The 18,186-nt window shown below is 38.6% G+C and overlaps 1 non-coding gene and 1 pseudogene across 1 annotated transcript; one reads left to right on the plus strand and one right to left on the minus strand.

The window, feature by feature from the left end:
* The first annotated feature begins 954 nt into the window (after positions 1–954).
* Positions 955–17,928, plus strand: LOC101319209 (UDP-GalNAc:beta-1,3-N-acetylgalactosaminyltransferase 1-like; annotated as a pseudogene).
* On the minus strand, positions 2,336–2,437 carry LOC117308770 (U6 spliceosomal RNA). The gene has a single exon (XR_004522951.1). It is a non-coding gene; the product is annotated as a U6 spliceosomal RNA (small nuclear RNA).
* Positions 17,929–18,186: the final 258 nt, after the last annotated feature.

Consider the following 18,186-nt stretch of genomic DNA (forward strand, 5'->3'; position numbering starts at 1 on the left):
ACTCTTGATGCCATGGTTTAGGTGTGTCTTGTTCAAATAGCTTATTGTTATAATTTGTGACTGTCTGTGCATGTATACGTGCATATGTGTTTGTATTCACAGAAGCATCACTGCATCTTCCCCCTCATTCTAACACTCTTAGTCTTTTAAATAAAGCCTCAGATATGTTATAAATCTATACTTTATCAATTAACTACGAAATAACTATATTAAAACATGTATTAAATATATTTATTATATCAAATTATATATTATATAATATATATAATTTTGGTTATTAGGTATTTAGGGTGGACGGAGAGGTGAACAAATGTTCTTATAAAATAATAAATATGTTTATTCAATAAAATTTAGAAAATGCAGAAGAAGAGAAAAAAGAATCACCAACTCTCTTACTCCCAACAAATAGACAACCACTGTTAACCATTCATTCATAAATGCATATTAGGGGGTTACTATGTGCCTTTTGATATGTTTCTTTCCAGTCAAGATTATACAATTAAATAATAATTAATAATAATGGATTCCATTTTTTAGTGCTTATATTTTACCAGGAAATATTTACAGATTATCTCAGTTAATCTTCATAACAAACCTAGGGAATAGGTGATACGTTAATACCACTTTAGAGGTGGAGAAAGTGAGTTTCAGAAATGTTAAGTGACTTGTCCAAGATGTCAGTATTAATATGGCCTTGGAAAATGGGGAGAGGGGAGGGTTGGCCCTCTGCCCGCGTTGGAGCAGGGTGCGCGCGGCGCGCGGAGAGTTCATGGCAAATCGTTTAATTAAAGCATATGGAACACGGGAAACAAAAGACTTCAACTAGTGCTTTAGTCTCACCTGAAATTCTACAGGCATGTATCTTGTAAGCAGTATATGGCAGAGTTTTAGGCCAATCTGAGAGTCTTGTTTTTCAGTAGAAATTTCAAGCATTAGTTTTGACTACCACTTGCTATGGAATGTTCAGTTGATGAAACTGAAGGTCTTTCACTCAGAAGAAGTAAATCAAGAACCCGAGGCTCGCGTTCTCCTGAGCTTCTGTGAATGGCCCCGGCGCTCCGAACCACCCTTCCGGGTGGATGTCACTGAGATCCCTGGAGCCTCCTGCTGCCGTCGCTCCTGAGTTTCCCGGTGATGTGGTACCTCAGTCTTCCCCACTACAATGTGCTAGAACGCGTGAACTGTATGTACTTCTATGACTATGAGCCCATTTACAGACAAGTCTTCCGCTTCACACTTCGAGAGCATTGGAGCTGCTCTCATCAAAATGCATGTCTTGTCATCCCGGTGACCTCACACCCCTCAGATGTGAAAGCCAGATGGGCCATTGGAGTTACTCGGGGTGAAAAGAAGTCTTGGTGGAGATATGAGGTTCTTACGTTTTTCTTATTAGGCCAGTAGGCTGAAAGGGAAGACAAAGTATTAGCATTATCCTTAGAGGATGAACACCTCCTTTATGGCAACATAATACAAGATTTTTTAGACACATACAATAATGTGACCTTGAAAACAATTATGGCATTTAGGTGGGTAACTGAGTTTTGCCCCAACGCATGGTACATCACGAAGACAGACACTGGTGTTTTCATCAATACTGGCAACTTAGTGAAGTATCTTTTAAATTTAAACCACTCAGAGGAGTTTTTCACAAGTTATCCTCTAATTGATGATTATTCCTATAGAGGATTTTACCAAAACCCCCATATTTCATACCAGGGGTATCCCTTCAAGGTGTTTCCTCCCTACTGCGGTGGGTTGGGTTATATAATATCCAGAAATTTGGTGCCAAGAATCTATGAAATGATGAGTCACGTAAAACCCATCAAGTTTGAAGATGTTTATGTTGGGATCTGTTTGAATTTATTAAAAGTGGACATTCATATTCCAGAAGACACCAACCTTTTCTTTTTATATAGGATCCATCTGAATGTCTGTCAACTCAGATGCATGATTGCAGCCCATGGCTTTTCTTCCAAGGAAATTATCACATTTTGGCAAGCTATGCTAAGGAACACCACCTGCCATTTTTTCCCCTTATATCAGTGTTTATTTATTTTGTTGTTTATTTTTTTAGCATCTTTATTGGAGTATAATTGCTTTACAATGGTGTGTTAGTTTCTGCTGTATAACAAAGTGAATCAGCTATACGTATACACATATCCCCATATCTCCTCCCTCTTGCGTCTCCCTCCCACTCTACCTATCCCACCCCTCTAGGTGGACACAAAGCACTGAGCTGATCTCCCTGTGCTATGAGGCTGCTTCCCACTAGCTATCTGTTTTACATATGGTAGTGTATATATGTCCATGCCACTCTCTCACTTCGTCCCAGCTTAAAAATATGGAACGCTTCATGAATTTGTGTGTCATCCCTGCACAGGGCCATGCTAATCTTCTCTGTATCGTTCCAATTTAGTATATGTGCTGAAGCAAGCACCCACGTGCCATTATTAATTTGACATTCTACCCAAAGCCTAGAGAAGGGAGGGATACTTTGTGGAGACCGTTAAAATTAGACTGTGAAATCTCCAATGGAAAACTCATGGGAAGGTCATTGTGTGGCTTACACGGAACCAAAACTCATGAAGAGCCCACAGGCTGGATACTGGAGGGTTGCACTTGACCTGTGGTTTATTTTGACAACAATCAAATCAGGCCTTTTAAAGATGATATTTAGAGGAATTCAACGTCTGACAAAGGAATAGGAGGTTTTTGTTAATTAAACAAACAATTTGAACATGTCATTCTATAGATTAGAATTTCTTAAATGGGTTTCATTGAATTATAAGCTCATTTGTCCATAACAACAAAGCAGTGTGAAGTATTATTCATTGAACAATCTAGTCAGTTCAGGGTTTTGTGTATATCTCACATGGATTACAGTTTTTAAAATACATAGTTCTGTGTAAAAAAACTGAAGTTATACTGAATAAAATTTCATCTGTTTTTGGTCATTTGGAAGATACGTCAGGATGCTGCAGTATTTCAGAGTTATCAATTATTGTTTAATGTTACTTAGAGTTTTGCACTTTTATGGGTGTTTGAAGTTATGGTTGTTTCAATACTGTATAAACAGAATAGTGAAAATCACTCTTTATATTTAAACTTCTTTTCCAGTTACTTCACTAATGAGTTTATTATGAATAGCTCCATTAATGTGTAGTCATTGGCCATTATTGCATATCAGTAATCTCTTGAACTTTGATAAATATTTTGTCATGGTAACACAGAGAAGAATTAAAGCAAGAAGATCTGAATTACTGTCTTGTTTTTAAAAATATCATCCCCGGTGTTTTTAGATGTCACTTCATCTGTCTCATTTTTCCACCTGGAAATTAGGAGTAGTATAGAATGCCAGGCAGCATGTTTCCTTTTGGAAAGGACTCTGAAGCCAAAAAGAAAAGAGAGAATGTGGTGGCCAGAATATTATGAAAGTAGTGTCATATTTCAGTGCTTGAGTTGGAAAGAGAAGACTAAATATTCGAGCTGCATTGTTAACTGCTCTGCGTTTTTTCTCGTTAACAATCAGTTTGAGAATAAAAAGAAAACAAAAAAACACAGCTGCTATTGTTATTAGTTTCACATCAAGAGGAAAGCCCTACTATGTGGTCTAAAATCAAGTCTGATTTCCATGTCATGGTGAAGCACATTTTTTCATAGGAGAGATGATGTAGGTCACCTTTGACCTGCTACTTGGTCAAAGAGGGGCACCCCTTGCCCCCATATTCTCGGGATTGTGCGATTTCCCATTATGCCTGATATGGGACAAGGGATTCCTTTTATCTGGATTACATGATGGTGAAAGATCAAATCTGTTGGCAGAAAATATGAACGTGAAAGTGTATAGTCAGCTCTTGTAATGCTCATATATTTATAATTCTCCTATAAGAAAAGCTTAATTTCAGTTAGAACCATTATAATGTTTGATTCTTTATAACAAGGCTATTTCCATCTCCCTCATCTCAGACCTGATCCAGTTACAATAAAATCAATCAAATGAAAAAAAGAAAATGGGGAGAAATTATACTGGCTGAACTTCCAGTGGAATGAATTATTTTGGGCTAATTTTCTGCCATGGTTGTGAGAAATCAATAGATTTTGCAGAATTTTGAAAAGCAGGCTTTACTGATGAAGAACATGTTTGGCTGCCTGCAACAGAAGGAAAGTCAATTATAGCGGCTTCATACAACATACGTTATGGTTTTCATCTAACAACTAAGCCTAGACCCAGGGTGGTACAGCACATTCTGTCATTGTTCCAGGCTCTTTCCTCCTTTGTACTTTCCTTGACACACGGTTTTACCCTCGTGTGTGTCACCACATGGTCACAGAATGGCTACTTCAGCTCAACCTTCATGTCTGTGTGTCAGGAAGTCACTGAAGTGGGAAGGAAATCCACAGAAGCTTTCTGCTTATATCTCGATGGTCAGAAATATGTCCCAAGGTCACCCTTATCTGTGATCAAGGTTGGAATATGGAGGGTTTATTTTTCTGGGCACACTTCCACCTTAAACAAAATCTGGATTCTCTCTAGCAAAATCCACTACCTCATGTATATTTAACAAGTAGTTACATGAAAATAAATTTCATAATAAACTCAACGTAATCTCTTGAGGCAGAGCAAGAGATCTGCTTTTGGGGAAAAAGGAGTATGGGAAAATATAGTGCAGCGCTATAGCACGTGAAACAAAACCCCTTGCTGTTGAAATTTGGAGAGAAACAAAGTTCATCCATTAACAAGGAATTTCCCAGTTGTGTGGTTTGCCTAGAGGATCAGGTACTTTGCGAGCTCAGCATTGATCATCCTGCACTTTACAGCTCTCTGCAGTGTCATTATTATGGTTCATTATACTGTTGGCAACTATCTTGGCCAACCTTGAAGATGAGTTCAAAAAGGCCTTGTCCTGCAAACACTCCTCCAGCTCTGCCTACGCTAAGTCAGCTAGGTTTATCTCCCATCAGCAAGTCATTAGGTGAGAAAAGCACTAAAGGAACTCAGGAGCTAAGGATCTTTGGTGCATCTGCTGTCAGTGCATCGGAAGCCTCTGAGCTGGGTACTTCTATCCCATCGCCAGTGAGCGTTGCTGGATTCCACCAGCTGTTAATCCCTGCTAAAGTGCTGGTGGATAAGTTAAAGCAGTGTGTCTCAGATTCTTGTCCACCAGCATACCCTTAAGATATGGAACTAAACCTGGGAAGGTGTTGTGTGTGTGTATGAGGTGAGGTAGGGTGACAGCAATGTGTGTGTGTGTGTGTGTGTGTGTGTGTGTGTAAAACATGCCACCTGGCATGATTCACTTTTATTCTGGGAAACATCCCACAATTTACCTAGTGGGGAGAGGATTCTTCCACTCTCAATTTACAGACTTCTGTTGAAGTTCCAGGGTGGGTGTGACATTTGGCTAATTCTATAGCTGGCCACCATGATTCATTCAGTGACCCAACCGGAGTCAGTGAGATTCAAGGTTTCTTTTCTCCTGAGATTTCTAGGAAAGAGACTCTTGCTTTTTTCCCCCTGAGATTAAAGACAGAGAAGATATAAAATATGAAGCTTTGGCACTCATCTTTTGGTTATAAGAATACAGTCAGTACGGAGGAGGGAAGATTCTGAGAGAGGATGAAGAAAAACAAAGTCTAGGAGACATCTTTTGAGTCTCTGGACAAGCTGTATCTAAAGCCAGTCCCGTTCCTGGACTTTTCATTTATCTAAGCAAATATTTTGTGTGTGTGTGTTTAAGCCACCTGGGTACTTTGTGCCATTTGAAACAAACAAATGAAAATCACTAGCACGAACTCCATATCCTTGAAATTATTTGAAGTTTTGGGTTTCAGCCTAACAATTTACACACACTTAGCATTCTCCTCAACAATATAAATATATATATATATATATATATATATATATTTAAAAAGAAAATGTGTTTAAATTTTCATTTAAATCACTTCACTTTCTGCATCAAAATTTTCAAGTGAAATTTATTTTCCAGGAGGAGATGTCATATTTATTATATAGTTTCTCATTCCCTTGACACAATTCTGCATGTGCCAGGTGGTAGATCTACTGCAATTTTAGAAACATAAGCTTGAAGAGCTGTGCATACAAGTATAATAGGGAACTTCTGAATACAAAAAGTTTTCAGGACTCAAAAACATGGAATTATAATGGTAGGATAATAGGCTTTGGCACAAGAAGACCCATTTGGGACTTTACAAATAGGCAGTACTCACTCCATCCACAAATAAAGCTTTTTTTGTAGAGGAATACATAAATATAAAAACTCCATAAGCTAGTAACCAGTGGGGTTCACAATCTGAATTTTAACAACTTTATTGAAATAGATCTGTGTAAACAGAGGTATCCCACGTTATAAAGTGTGACACCTGACGTGGATGGAAACCAAACATAATGCTAATGCTTCTGGGAAGTGTGTTTCCTTTAAAAAAAAATCCTCAGGATATTATTTCCCTGTAGTACAATGTGTTTTAGGTTATGGACTACCAAGACCAGTTTTTTCACAAAGTTAGATTAAACCCCTGTAGTACAATGTGTTTTAGGTTATGGACTACTGAGACCAGTTTTTTCACAAAGTTAGTTTACACCCCTATTTTTCAAAGGGTTCAGATTTGAGGTGGGTGTGAAAAACGGTATAGATGCTCGATTCATGCTCTGTGAAAGTCCTTCTTTCCTATCCAGAGCCCAGTGTGCATAAACTGAGGAAAACTGCAGATGACCAAGACATCAAGCCTTTCATCAAATTTCTTTCAAGTGAACTTCTGAAGCAGAAGTTCATTTACCATAGAGTAGAATACATTTTATTCAAAGGGGTTATTTCAACATCTGTATGATTCCAGAAATCCTGAAGAAATGAGGGAAATTCAGCCAAGTATCCTGATGTCTTTGTTCACTTATTAGCTAATACTTCAGTGATGGAAGGCATAAGGATTTTTGTCTTTACGTCTTTATTCATTGAACCTTAAGGCAGCACTGAACTCTAGGTACTGTGGGATCTCTTCTGTGGTCACTGGTCTAAAGAACCTCAATGAAGGGCTTCAACATTTCCGCCTCTTTCTCTGTATTTTATTTTCATGAGCTTTCTTCACATAGGAGGCTCTAGAATACTATGCAGTGGTCACAAAGTAGAGCAAATAATTTAATATCCCACCTCCAAATCTTCTGCAATAGCAAAATCTTAGCAAGAAAGGAGAGTATCACTCTTCATCTGCAGCTCTTATTCATCTGACCTGAAGAGTACTGGCTCCAACATTTGCTGTTTCGTTTTGAACCGCAGTATTATATTTGAACATACAATGATTTTTTTCCCTTGACTGAGCCCTACTTTGGTGATTTTCTTTTCCAGTCAAACTAAGGAACTTAATATCACTTTGCTACTACAAGGATAAATGGGCAGGAGAAGTGTCTTTCTGACATCAGGAAATATTTGCAGGGATCGTTTGTGTCCCAGGACCCTTTTGGATTTAACTTATCCCCTGCAAAAGAGAAAGTGTTGTTAGCTGTCATTGCTAAGAATAAGACGTCTATGTAGCTAAGAAAATAGCTACAAAAACTTCATATTTTCAGCAATATACATACTGAAGACATTGAGAGCTATCTAGAATGTTTTATTAATGTTTGAATCACAAGAGGATTTGTTTTTCACTGCATGCAATGAGGGCAAACAAACAAAATTATTCAAGAACTCTGTTTTCCCATCCCTTATTTTCTCAAGTTGTCCTAATATGATGATGTAACTTTGATCCTTGGTAGACGGTAACTATTTGGGTACTCCTCAATCTTTGTATCCACTTAAATGCTCCACAAAAACTATTGAATATGCTTTCGAGAATCTTATCTTAAAATAATGCCAACTTACTAGTTCTTTAAGGATATACAAATGGAAAGGAGTGCTTATGTATTCATGAAAGTGCTGGAATAACAAATAGCAGTTATGTGCTCTAGTAATAAGAGGACATCAGTTTTAAGAAAATGGCAGTGCTTAATTGAAGTCTACAAAATACGATTTGATCCTCTCTCCCCCCTTAAATCTTCCAATGAGAAGTAATGAGTGGGTCCAGAAACCCAAGCAGAGAAAAGAAAATTTATATTTATTAGATGTCTACCATGTTTTAGGTACTTTACACATATCAGTTCATTTATATTTATATTTTTTATTATAGAAGCAAATGAGGAAACGTGCATTAATCCAAATAATTCTAGTGATTCAAGAACCACAAAACAAAACAGGGAAAGGAGGTAACTTAATTTATGGCAAAGCCTTGATACCTATTTTGAAAAAAAGCGATACGTCTGAACAATGACAAACATGATGCTGTGACTATACAAGCCCTGGTTCCATGGCAACACTGTCCCAGCCAATCGTGAAGAAGGCAGCCTGGTAATGGAAGAAGAAAATAAGATCTAAACTTTCAGACACTCGTTAACCTGTTCCTGTTCCTGGAAATATGTTATATTCCAATTGCTATCTTTACTTCTTATCCATATATCCTCTTCTTCTGTTTCTGATAAAACACACATTTTAATTTATCATTTGATTATAGGTCAAACAGTTCAAAAGTGCTTCTGAAGAAGTTCTCCCACCCACCAACTCTGTTCTTACTCCCCAGAGGTGATAATTTTTTGTGTCTGTTGTTAGCTTCATCGGTTATATGCCCATAATTTTAAATAGTATTGTTATACTTTTACTTGTTGATTTTTAAATAGCATACTGTCCTATGATGCCACATGATGCAAGATAAAGATTTAACTCACATAAACTATCAGGATGGTGAGTGCATCTGGCAGGTAATTTGCATTTCTCATACTGATATTAAGGTTACACTTAACCTCATTAATGGACTGGAAGGCATCCCCCCTTTTTTATCTTCTGGGAGAGCAAGCATAACATAAGAGATATTCACCTTTAAACTTTGGTGGAATTAACCTGTGAAAACATCTATTTCAACTTCTTTAATAGCTATAGGACTTTTCAACCTTTCTCATTCTTCCTAAATCAGTTATACATTATATCTCACTAGGATTTTGTTCATTTCATAAAAAGCTTCAAATTTACTGGCAAAAAAACTCAGAATTTTCTCTTACGTATTAGTATCTTTGTAATTCCTGTTGTATCTATACCCTTTTATCCCTAATTTGGTTTATTAGTATTTTTTCTTTTTTTTCCCTTAGACAGCATAGTAAAGATTTTTTACTTTATTAGCCTTTAAAAAAATTGTTTTGGTTGACCTTCTGTATTGAATCTTTTTATTTTTATATTCACTGATTAATACTTTTATTACTTGTTTATTAAACATTGGTTGTCGGTGTTAACAATTAGCCTATTGATTCTTTTTTTATAATTTACTTATTTTGTTTATTTTTATTTTTGGCTGCGTTGGGTCTTCATTGCTGCATGCAGGCTTTCTCTAGTTGTGGTGAGCGGGGGCTATTCTTTGTTGCGGTGCGTGGGCTTCTTATTGCGGTGGCTTCTCTTGCTGTGGAGCATGGTCTCTAGGTGCGCGGGCTTCAGTTGTTGCGGCACACAGGCTCCGTAGTTGTGGCTCGCGGGTTCTAGAGTGCAGGCTCAGTAGTTGTGAAACACGGGCTTAGTTGCTCTGCAGCATGTGCAATCTTCCTGGACCAGGGCTTGAACCCGTGTCTCCTGCCTTGGCAGGCGGATTCTTAACCACTGCGCCACCAGGGAAACCCAATATTTTTAACTTTATCTTTTTTTCTTTTTAATTTATCTTTCATTATACTTAAAAATTTTTTAATTGGAACATTCGTTTTTAGCTTTTTTCTAATGTAAAAATTTTAAAACTAAATTTTCCTGTAGATACTGTTTTTACTATATGGCACAACTTTTGATAAACTTATTATATCCAAAGTTATCTTTCAGTTATAAAATTATAGTTTAATTATTATAATTTCATTTATATTTCCATTTTTATTTCTTCTTTGATCATGGGTTATTTAATAGTGTTTTATAAAAATTTCCAAATGTATGGTGCTTTAAAATTTCGTTTTATTGATTTTTTAGAATTGTGATCAGAATATGTGATTGGAGTATTAACCTTTGAAATTTTTGAATATTGCTTTATAATCTTAGTGATAATCAAGTTTTGTAAATGTGTCAGGTTTTCTTGAGAAAATACGAATTCTCTACTTGTTGAGTATAGTTAGATCAAGCTGGTCAATGGTGTTGACACTCCTCATTACTCCAGAAAAACCATGGTGATTTGACACCCTATAGGTGAAGGAAAAACAGAGGTTGAAGGAGGAGGAAGGCGGTTCACAGGGAAAGACCAGAGTCAAGTGTTTATTTTAAAGAATAAAACAGAGTTTCTAGTATTTTATTTTAGAAGTAAAATAGGCTTTGGAGTGAGTCCTCTGCTTTCAGATAAGGCCAAAAATATTTATAGTACAAATGTAAGTTATAATATAAGACATAGACTATGATCCAGCTTCCTATTATACCCCATATTCCACAGCATTTAGGAATTTCTATAGATTATTTTATCTAATCCTCTTAACAAATAAATGAGGTGGAAATTATTACCGCTTTTACAAATGCTACTTACTTAGTAAGAACTTAGCAATTTGTACAACATAATCTGGTTGGTCAGTGACAAAGGACTAGAATGACCTCTGGTCCAACCCCAGAGCCTTTCTCTAAACCATTAACCTCTTCTGTCAAGTACTTGTTAGACTTTGTGGATGACACAAGAAAGGTGAGATTTGTTCCTGCTCTCAAGGAAGGACGCTGTCATCTGATTAGGGACACATGTCTCATGTCCTAAAAATAATTAGAAAATGGAACTAGTTAGTGAACCAACAAAGTTCTAACACAAAATTCATGTGCCAAAGTAAGTATCTAGTACAATGCCTGTGGTATTACAAGACTCACAGTGAGGAGAGGCCATCATTACCTGCAGTTTTTAGGACAAGTTTCAAGGAAGAGGTGGGATTTAAATGGATTCAGGTAGGACTCAGATAAATAGAGGAAATATGTTCAACTGGACTGTCCCACTGAAGGAAGCATTGCTTGATATATTCTGCATAATTTGAGCTGACAGATTGAAAGCATGGCAGGATTTGCCTAAGTAGAGTAAAGGGGAGAGGGCTGTCTTGACCAAAGGTGCAATGAATAGGGATAGCTATGATGTCTGGGGGCGGTGGAGTAGGGAGCAAGAGTGGAGGGGGCACGAGGAAGTGGAGGGGGCACGAGGAAGTGGAGGGGGCACGAGGAACTGCAGGAGGCAGGGGTGAATTGGTTACGGTGTGTCAAGGTTTGGACTTGGCCTGAGGGAAAACGCAGAACCACTGTGATTTTCTTTTCTTCATAGGGTGTGATACAGGAAATAATCTCCCTCATGTCGAAATTCTGGTGGACTGGAAACTGTATCACAGGAAAGAACGTCTCCTATTATCTCACCCTCTCTAATACATTTCATCATTTCCTAACCCCCAAAGACTGGAAGATTTTGTTTTGGTTCGACTTAAATCTCTTTTTTCTATATTTTAACTTTATTAGAGTATAGTTGATTTACAATGTTGTGTTAGTTTCAATCACAGCAAAGTGATTCAGTTACACATACACATATATTCATTCTTTTTTAGATTCTTTTCTCATATAGGTTATCACGGGATATTGAGTAGAGTTCCCTGTGCTATACATAGGTCCTTGTTGGTCATCTATCTTATATATAGTAATGTGTGTTAAATCTTTTTTATTGGAATTTTAGTCCATTTCCTCTCTTGTCTTCCCTCCCTGAAGGTGGAAAATCAATTGCGATGTTTTTCAACATAGTTTGATTTTTAATACGTTCTTAATTTCTGAATGGCATTTTTGGAAACTGTAGTTTTATTTATCACGTTAACAGAAATCTGACCACCCTTGTTGCCTGACCTTGTTTTCCCTTTTTGAGGAGGTTGAGTAACACACATAACACTATCAATTTAATGAAAAAAAATCTGTCAAAATGATTTGGCTTCCTGAGGATTGATTCAGTTGACTGAATTTTCTACATTTCAGAAAAACCAGTTATTTTTATGACATGCAAATGCAGCCTAAATTTTGGTCTCAGAATTGCTGAGTTCAGGAAAGACTGCTGAAAGCTGGGAAGCCTAGTCAAGCATTTGCCTTCAGCTGTTGAACTTACGAGGATCTGTTCTAGATAAAACTAAGTGACACTGTGCTGAGAGTAATCCTGACACACATTAAGATGAAAAAGTAAGAGTCTATCTGCTGACTCCTAGTGTTAACCAGAGTTAATTAGGGGCTTGTGAGAGGCCGGCATGAAACAAGCTATTCCAAAGTGAACTGAGATATACTGCACTTCCGCAACACCTGACTTCTTAACAGCAAGGTGAACCTCAAGAACACAGTTCGTATAAAGATTGGTTTGCATTCCGTAAACATATTTACATGTTAGGAATTAAGTGCATGAGTGTGTCAGTTATTTCTCACCCAACGAAGGTCTTGGAGAATTTCTGTTTCCGGAAAAGAAAATTAATAACAATGTCCATTGGAGACCTGATACAGCACTTTTGTATATGCTGCTTTCCAATTTGAGAATTTACATTTTTGTTGCAGTTTTCTTCCAAATGACAATGAGGCAAGCTGTCCAGGTTCTGCCACTGATGTCATCTGAGGGGCTGGGCTGAAAGAAAACAAACTTGGAAAGCCTTCCCACAGAACTGTAATAGCAGGGGTGGTCACTAATATTTTTTTTGTCTTTAAATGTCGATATTGAACTTTCCTTGACACTGAACCTTGTATTGCTGGGTATTTTAAGTTGTTTATCCAGAATCCGACACACTTTAACCTACATAGTTCTGGTGATAATTGCTGAATTTCCAAATTAATAGGAAAACTGGCACAATACTAGATATCAGAGTTTGCTATTTGTGAAATGCCAATTTTCTGTAATTAGGGAAAATTGCTAATTATCACTGGATCTATTCATTAATATTTGAAGGAAGAAAGATAAAAATTAATAGAAATGCTTTTTTTAGTGGCTAAAATTTTTAAAGGCTACTTGCTGGGCAGTTGTGAGGAAAATTGAGGCAGCTTTACCTAAATTTTGTGATGGAATGTTTAAAATGAGAGACTTATACCTCACTTAACTAGTACTTCCAGTGTTCAAGTGCAAATTGGAAAAGTCCCTACTTAATCGCGTAATACCAGTACCTTTTCATGTAAGGTCAAAGTGGCCCTGGTTTGTTAAATAAAGAGGGCAGAGTCTTCTACATTTATTTAGTGTTATGAAAAGAGGCATTTATTTGCAAGCTTTGCTTAGAGCAATGCTAATTCACACTGTTATATTACATAATTTTAGGAATATGATAAGCTATGAACGATAGCGTTGAAAATGAGCCATCCTTTTCAAAGTTTATAGAACGTTTACCACAGATAGCCTTTTAAGTCTTATTTCTAGGTATGTTCTTTGACCCCAAATAAAAATAAGTACAAATGTAAGTGATGTTTGAAAGATCTTAAATCAGTTTTTTTTTTTCTTTTCAAGAAGAGTTTAAAATATGTGCTCATTAACATCAGGAAATATCAGAAAATGATAAACTTTTTTTTAAGCCAATGTGTGTTAAAAAAAAGTCATTACGAGATAGTGAATTATTCTTTTATTCAACAAATATTTTCTGAGCCTCTACTCTGAGAATGGAACTTGGGCAGAGGGAGACTAGTGGGTTTTTGGACTAGATGGACAAAAAGGAAGAAAAAAAAGTTGGTAAAGAAAGCTGGTGATCAGGGTCAGGCTGAAGCTGAGATGCGCTTGTCTGTAGGGGAGAGACCAAGAAGACACAGTGATTACAGCAGTGCCTGTGAATTTAGGGTCAGGGAGAAGGTGAGCACAGAGTCAGGGAACCAGTAAGGATGATAAGCTGAAAAATTGGAAAAAGTGTTCTGGATGGATGGACACAGGGACATAATTCAGTCCAATTCAGAGCAGTATTGATTGAGTTCCTACTAGGTGTTGAATGTAGTCCATTTTGAAACCTTAGGTAAGAAAAATTGGTGAATACACATGATATTTTACCTGTGATGTCAAATATTCTTTCTCCTTCACATTAGATGGTGGTACTGAAGATGAAAAGTTATTGCTAGTGGACGTCAGACAATATTTTTTCACCTTAGGTCACCCAAGCTTGAATAGCATCTTGTATTGGGAAGGGATCTCAGATGTAACCTAATCTCACCTGCTACCCCATGCTGAAGGCCCTGAGGACAGTTACTCTAGGAAAGGTAGCCCTTTCGTAAGGATCCTGTTGGATTACTGAAGGAAAGGGAGCTTGTCGTTGGTCTATGTTATTCCAGCCTGGAAGCAGAGATCTGGAGGAATAGCCTCAGAACCTTCCTTAACTGATAGGTTTTCCCACACTGTTATCCTAGCTTTGCGCTGGGATCAAGTTCCAGTCTGACGATGTCTTTCCCGATACCTGGCACTCAGAAAGTAGTGCAGTTTCCAGTGTGCCCTGATCAAGAAGAGTCCAGGGAAAGCTGCTTAGGTTATTTCACTTCAGTTCATACTTATCAATATTTACGAGACTGTTTGGCTCAGAAAAACCCCGCTGGCCAGTTTATCAGTCCACCAGAGTTCCTAGCTGTAAGCAACAGAAACTTACAGTGGCTGATGTATAGTGGAAAGAAATTTACAAATCTTACAAAATCTCTACCAGGGCCAGAGGACTAGGCTCAGAGCTTAAGCAGCCAGGAATGGAGCCCAAGGTGACATTTCGATTGGCTTCCGGTGGAGAGGCCACTGCCCCTGGGGACTGTACCCCCGAGCTTTACTTCCTGCCCCACAGAACTTGGAGCCTGGAGCTGCCCCTGGAATGACAGCAGCCACTGCCCGGATAGCAGAGCCGCTATTCAGGCTCTTGGTAATGCCTAGGACTCATGTCAGGACAATGGCTGCGAAAATGGTACAACTGCACCAGATGAGGGGAGACTTCTCGAAACACAGGCAGAGAGTTCAGAAGCTGGGCAGCCCCAAGACTGGCAAAATTACCGTTGGTGCCCTCTTACCTCCTTACTTTATACCCTCTCATCTTAGACTTATGTAAAGACCAAAATTCTCTGTACCATGTTTACCTTTTTAAGATGGCCTCTGGTAGGTAGGGGATTAAATGCTTCCATTTCTGAATAATACTTTTTCTTGCTATTTTAACTACAGACTGCACGCAGGAGTAAGAATATCAAGGACGTTATTTTTAAAAGTAAATAAGTGATAATGACACAGTATCTAAGATTTACTGTGTTTAGCCTCTGTGGGTAACCAGGGATCATCTTTTTTTCAAGTGCTCAGAAATCATGGGCATTAACAGAAGAGAAAGTGGAATTGTAATGCTTTGTACAGCATTCCATTGGGGAACTTTATTTATTTAGGAGATAAGAGTTTAGAACCTCTTTCCCTTCATACCTGACCACGCATTATAAGATCCACAGGACAAAATATAATCCTATGAAATATGGAACATGCTTAGTCATGCAGCTCCTTTACAAGACCATCACAGATTTGTGACGACAGACTTAGATAATAATAATGCAAAATTCATCAAGTGCTCACGGCACTGTAAGACATCATCGCGGGTGCTTTATGTCAATTAACTTACGTAATTCACAACTGCCCTAAGAAGAAAGGTTGTTCTTATCCTATTCTCCTCTATATGAGGACATTGAAGCAGAGAGAGCAAGTTACCCACCCAGGCTTCTACATCTCGTTAGTGGCCAGCACCAGATTGGAAAGCAGGCAGTCTGACCCCAGAGCCCAGAGCCTGACCCACTCAGTCCAGCTGCCTGTTAGAAAAGCACACACAGTGATGCTATCAGGTTTCTCTTTGGCGGGTCAGAAGCAGCATTCCTGCAGTAAAGGTACTTTTGCTCTGGTGGTTAGCACTTCTCAGCTGAAATGAGAAGCCGTTTTACTGCCACCGGTACAGAAAAATTTGTCGACCTTATTTTTCCTCTCAGTGCGATCTCAAATGCAGGGAGCAGTGTGGCTACCCAGTGTGAAAAATATTCCAAGCATCTCAACTGATAAATTCTAATGGAGCTCCGATGCCTTTTGCGACTTTGTTCAGATTCGTTTAGTGCACCAAGCATAAACTGCTTAAATCTTTCACATACAGCCATTCTATTGCCTATTAATTAGAACCGTCTTTTAATTGCATTGGCGCTTCAGAATTAAGTCAATGTAGTTACAGGGATAGAATCCCCTGAAGGAAAAATTTCTCTTTATAGGAAGCAAGTGATGTTAAAAACGACAGAAGCAGCAAACAATAAAAATCCCCATAACATCTCCAAAACATCCCCACAAAAATCTCCCTAAATCATTTGAGGATAAAACTCCATTTTCCTAGCTGCAGATTAAAATACACTCGATACTAAGCCTCCGTCCACACCCCTGCTGTGTTGGCTGTCGTTGAAATGTTCTTTCTGTGTCTTCAGCTCTCTCTCTTTTAAAACTGATTTCTTCTCCCCAGTACGTGAGGTAACCAGTATCCTCCTACTGTTTACAGACTCCTCCGTCAAAACAGGAAAAGATCACAAGTCAGGCTTTGCCTTTTGATGGATTGGTTCTATTTTTTATTTCACTGATTAAACATTACCTCATCCAAGCATTTGCATTTTAGGTCATTTCAGCTCTCAGTGTCTAAAGGAACGTCAGTTATTGACAGAGGTTGGGGAAATTGGAGGCAAGGCAGGAGGGGTTGAAATCATTCAAATGTCCTGAAGGTAGACTTGCTTTAACATTTTGGGGGAGATGTTGAAGTTGGGCATGGAAACGTTTATAACTTTTCTCCCTGACCTTCCAGAGGGACAAAGAGATAGCAGAGATTGACAGAGACTTGGCCCTGGGTTGCTGGTGGGTCTGGGGCCCTGGCTTCTCCTGCCCTCTCTGGCCGCCCCCAGGCGCACTTGCATCACAGGCTCATCGCCTCACAACCTCCACCTCGGCTATACCCCGATTCTCCCTCCCTCTCACCAAGAACGCCCTGAAGTATATATGCTGATTACCATCACAAGTTATTGTAGTTAATGTTATAAAGTTCCTGACACCTATTCATCACTGGACCTATGGCTATATTCAATGCTGCCTGGATCGTGTTGCCTTGAAAGATAATCCTACAAACACCCTCATACCGCAATCTATGGCCTATATTTCAAGTAGGATCACCTCCTTGCTCTCTGGGGTTCTGAGTCAGGCTTTTTATAGTTCACATAACCTAGATTTGTGAGTCACTATGTACAATAAATAGCATTCCCCTGCTACCACGAGTCTTGGAATCAATGCCAGGTGTCACTGCCGTTGACACCCCTGCTTGCTGACGACAAATGTGCCATTGAATTCATGGTCATCCGAAGTCTCAGTTTCCTCGTCTCTAAGGTGAGATGGTTGGTAGCTTTCTAACACTTTTCTTGGTATCAGTGGCATGTCTCTTGTTTAGCTTTTATTCTGAATGAAAACTTTTAAAGAACTTGCATTTCATCTTACACCCCAAGGTGCATATTCTGTTTTGCTATGTTTCAGGATGAAGCTCACACTGAACTGGAAAAGAGGAAAGAGCAAAGGATGGCAAGCTGGGGAAATTAGGGGCCACATGCTCCATCTCATGGTTCTGAATAATGAGAAAATGGGCAGAGCAAAGGGGCAAATAAAGAAAGATCTACTTGTTCACAACTGTACTCCTATCCTCTGAAGCATGTTGTTGAAGCCTTGGAGACATCATTAATTTCTCTCGCTACCTTCCTCAAGCCTGAGTGGCCAGCCTTGGAAAGGTGCAGCCGGTGTTCTGCTGTTACAGACGACTCTAGAGCCCATACTGGCCTGGAAGAAGTTGGAAGTGAAGTTAATACCCAAGGAATAAGTGAACGCTGGCTGCTACAGCAGAACATTCCAGCAGAGCAAGGGTGACCACTGGGGTAGTATGTGGTCCAGGATTAGACAGGATGACATTGAAGGGACCTCATTTCTCTGATAGTCAACAAAACACCACACATACGCTAGAGCTACGTTTCCTTGGTTTGCTTGGTTTAATCTGGTCTCCCTTGCTGCTTCTTTCCTCATACCTTGTCTCCGTGTTTTAAGGACCTATTTGGTGTTTGCACCTTCTTTTCCATCTCTTCAACTCCCATTCAGCCTCATTTGTTTTTCTATTTCCCTTTCTTCCTT

The sequence above is a fragment of the Tursiops truncatus genome, chromosome 17 (assembly GCF_011762595.2).
Source record: "Tursiops truncatus isolate mTurTru1 chromosome 17, mTurTru1.mat.Y, whole genome shotgun sequence".
NCBI classification, from domain to species: domain Eukaryota; kingdom Metazoa; phylum Chordata; class Mammalia; order Artiodactyla; family Delphinidae; genus Tursiops; species Tursiops truncatus.